This window comes from Akebia trifoliata, chromosome 8, assembly GCF_017979445.1.
Source record: "Akebia trifoliata isolate Shusen 1 chromosome 8, ASM1797944v1, whole genome shotgun sequence".
Classification (NCBI taxonomy): domain Eukaryota; kingdom Viridiplantae; phylum Streptophyta; class Magnoliopsida; order Ranunculales; family Lardizabalaceae; genus Akebia; species Akebia trifoliata.
Window position 1 is genome coordinate 15,479,941 of NC_141382.1, and position 4,232 is coordinate 15,484,172.

Sequence of the window (4,232 nt, forward strand, 5' to 3'; positions counted from 1 at the left end):
ACAACAAGTTTTTGGCGCCGCTGCCGGGGACTAATTTATTAATCTTTTTGTTAATATTAATTCAATCATATTTGATTTTAGACCAAACTTTTCTTTATTTTGTAGGTGTTTGGCTAGTGTATGCGTAGTACAGAGAATTTAGAGCTTGTTCCTTTGGATTTTGAGATCGAGAAAACTTGTCGAAGAAATAAAAAGAATAAGCGAGAAGCTTCTCAACACCATACAATGGCCGACCAAACTAATGGTAATGAAGGTCCTAAGTCTATGCGGGACTATGCTGTTCCATTAATGGATGGGATTCACACTAGTATTCGTCGTCCAACGATACAAGCCAACAATTTTGAACTCAAGCCAGCTACTATTCAGATGATACAAGCATTTCAGTTTGGGGGTTCACATGTCGAAGATCCCAATGCACATTTAGCTAATTTTCTAGAGATATGTGCTACTTTCAAGTATAACGGTGTTGATGATGATGCCATCCGATTGCGACTATTTCCGTTCTCATTGAGGGACATGGCAAAGAATTGGTTGAACTCATTGCCAAGGAATCTATACCACTTGGGATGACTTGGCGAAAAAGTTCCTCGCTAAATATTTTCCACCGTCAAAAACTGCAAAGTTGAGGAATGATATCACTACTTTCGTGCAGTTGGACAGTGAATCTCTTTATGAAGCTTGGGAGAGGTACAAAGATTTACTTCGGAGATGTCCTCATCATGCTTTACCGGAATGGTTGATCATCCAAATTTTCTACAATGGGTTGGTTGGATCTGTTAAAACGATTGTTGATGCTGTAGCAGGTGGATCTCTTATGGCGAAGACATTTGAGGATGGGTATAATTTATTGGAGGAGATGGCCTCTAACAACTTCCAACACCATACAGAGAGGATGAATCCAAGAAGAACAGCAGGAGTGCATGAATTAGATATTCTTACGGCTTTGACTGCTCAAGTGACATCGTTATCTAAGAAATTTGATTCATTTGGAGTTCATGCCATTCAAACTCCTACCGTTACATGCGAGGTTTGTGGAGACAATCATTCAGGAGATATGTGCCCTAATAATCCAGAGTCTCTAAATTTTGTTGGTAGTAGGCAAAATAATCCATACTCCAACTATAACAATCCGGACTGGAAAAATCATCCGAACTTCTCTTGGAGTAACAACAATCAAGTTGGAGCCTCTTCATCTGCAAAGCCCATGTTTCAACCAAGTTATCACCCTCAAACTCTCCCTAGAGAAAAGAAGCCTTCTTTGGAAGATCTAGTACATCAGATGGGAACCAACACTAATCAGTTCATGACAAACACTAATCAATTCATGACAGAGACTAGAACTCAACTCCAAAGCCAAGCAACTTCTATTCGCAATATAGAAATTCAATTGGGTCAGCTTGCTTCAACAATTAATAGCCGTCCTCAAGAAACCTTGCCTAGCAATACCGAGACTAATCCAAAAAGAGATGGTAAGGAGCACTGCAATGCTATCACATTGAGGAGTGGAAAAGAGTTGAATGATGTTGTCAAGGAACCAAAGGAACCAGATGTTTTAGTGGCAGAAGAAACAGTCTCTAAAGAGAAGGGTGAGCAAGAAAAAGAAACTACAAACCAAGATCATAACAAGCCGGGCTTAGAAAATATTACTCATTACAACCCACCCCCACCATTTCCTCAACGTTTCAAGAAACAAAAACATGACGAGCAGTTTGCAAAATTTCTAAATATCTTCAAGAAGTTGCATATTAATATCCCATTCGCGGAAGCTTTAGAGCAAATGCCAAGTTATGCCAAGTTTTTGAAAGATATCTTAACTAAAAAGAGGCGATTGAGTGAATTTGAAACAGTGGGTTTGACTGAAGAGTGCAGTGCTATCATTCAAAGGAAACTTCCAGCAAAGCTTAAGGATCCAGGGAGCTTCACTATACCATGCACAATAGGTAACCAATTCTCTGGTAGAGCTTTGTGTGATTTGGGAGCTAGTATTAATCTAATGCCGCTGTCTATATTTCGAAAATTGGGATTGGGAGAAGCTTGGCCTACTACTGTGACACTCCAGTTAGCGGATAGATCACTAAAGTATCCAAGGGGAAAAATTGAAGATGTGCTTGTTAAGGTTGACAAATTTATATTCCCTGTGGATTTTATTGTTCTTGATATGGAGGAAGATAAGGATGTTCCAATCATTCTTGGCAGACCATTCTTAGCCACAGGCAGAACTCTTATTGATGTTCAAAAGGGAGAGCTTACTATGAGAGTTCAAGATCAAGAGGTGACGTTTAATGTTTTCAAAGCTACGAAGTTTCCCACTGAAGAGCCTGAAGATTGCTATAGAATTGATGCAGTGGACACATGTGTTCGACATGACCATGAAAAAACACTCCCATTTAACCAACTTGAATTAGCAATCATTAATACTTACAATGAGAAAGATTTTAAGTATTTTGAGTTGGTAAAATACTTGGAGACTGCACCAAAATTCTCTCGTTCTAAACCAGAATTTGAGTTGTTAGAAATACCACCATTATGTTCTCATTTGAAGTTGTCAACTCAAGAATCGTCATCATTAAAGCTCAAATCTCTTCCTAGTCATTTGAGGGAGTTGAGAGATTACAAGAAAGCATTGGGATGGTCCATAACGGATATTAAGGGGATTTGTCCTTCTACCAGCATGCAGAAAATCCGTATGGAGGAATATCATAAGCCTTTTATTGAGTACCAACGTCGACTTAACCCAACCATGAAGGAGGTGGAGATCTATGATGTGTGGAGAATTGATCGTCAAAAATTCACCACCACTCTAGCAAATTTGACGTGATTTCAGAGAAAGTCAGGCTGAAGACTTTAAAACAAGCGCTTCTTGGGAGGCAACCCAAGCATTCTAAACTCTCTCTTCGTTTATGTTGATTTTCATTATTCTTCGTTTTTTTTTTTTATTTAAAAAAAAAAAAATTATTTAGTTTGTTTTTTTAAAATATTTAGAATTCTTTTTAATTTTCTTATGTTGTGTTGAAACATGTTGGGAGTCTCTAAGCAATTCAAGGGCATTGGCAACATGATGCAAGGCTGTGGAAGTACAAATTGAAGAGGCCGTGGCATCTATTCATTTACAGCCGTAGCATCTAACGAAAACAGCAAGTTTTGATCTTACAGTTCGAAGATGCCATGGCTTAACTCTTCTCAGGCCAAGGCATTAGTCCGTGGCAGAACTGATCAGAAATATTAAAATGGAGGCCATGGCTTAACTCTTCTCAGGCTAAGGCACGAGTCCGTGACAGAACTGATCAGAAACATAAAAATGCGGGCCATAGCATGATATTCTAACAGGCCTCGGCCCGAACTCGTACCCCATTAGAAAAGGGTTACACTTGCCCTACTATTTCTATTGTTACACAATTTCACAACCAACAGTCTCTTCGTGCCTCAACGATAGAAAACTCTTCATCTCTCTCTCTCTCTTCTCCAGTATTATTCTTATATCTCCCTCTCAATATCCAAGGGTGGCTAAAGAGAGATCAAATCCATGAGTACGACTTCACCAAATTTGAACGGATCTTCCAACTACTCTCTTTGCCAATTTGACCAAATCAAGTGAAGCACCATCAGGTTTTGTCTGTAAGTCTTACATTCAATTAACCTATGTGGCATATTGTGAATAAATATTTGATTATTTGAATTGAAAAATTCGAGTTTTGATTACACTTGTGGTTGTTTGAGAGTGTTTGATGGATTTAATCAATGATTGATGTTGAGTGATTGATGGAGTGATTGATGTTGGAATGGGTGTGTGGATTGTTTGATTGTTGAAGTACTATGTGTTGCAATATGTACGGTCTTTTGTGACAGTAGCTGGTATTACTAAATTTTGGGGAGATCATTAAATTTTTGTGCACACCAGGTGTTTGTGAAAAGTTCAATGACAATGAGAGAGGTTGGGAAGGTTAAGCTGTTGCAAATTTTGGTGCTTGTTTGATATACATGGTGCTTGCTGGATATAAATAAGTGTAGTTGCTATACTTTTCATTTCGACTGTGGGTGATTGGGTTACTATTACTTATTGTGGAGTCATGATTTTTAACCACCGATTGTGAAAAGTAACAGAACACGAACTTCAACATTTCATCACTACCACCAGGACTGAATGATAACAACAATGAAGATGGCGCGGATGATGCTGATGACTCCTGACCACCAATAAATATTTCAGGGAAGTTCTTTCACCTACCTTTGAT

The 4,232-nt window shown here is 38.6% G+C and overlaps 1 non-coding gene across 1 annotated transcript; it reads right to left on the reverse strand.

Annotated features, from left to right (window-relative positions):
- Positions 1–619: 619 nt before the first annotated feature.
- On the reverse strand, positions 620–726 carry LOC147396263 (small nucleolar RNA R71). The gene has a single exon (XR_015181245.1). It is a non-coding gene; the product is annotated as a small nucleolar RNA R71 (small nucleolar RNA).
- Between the last annotated feature and the right edge of the window lie 3,506 nt (positions 727–4,232).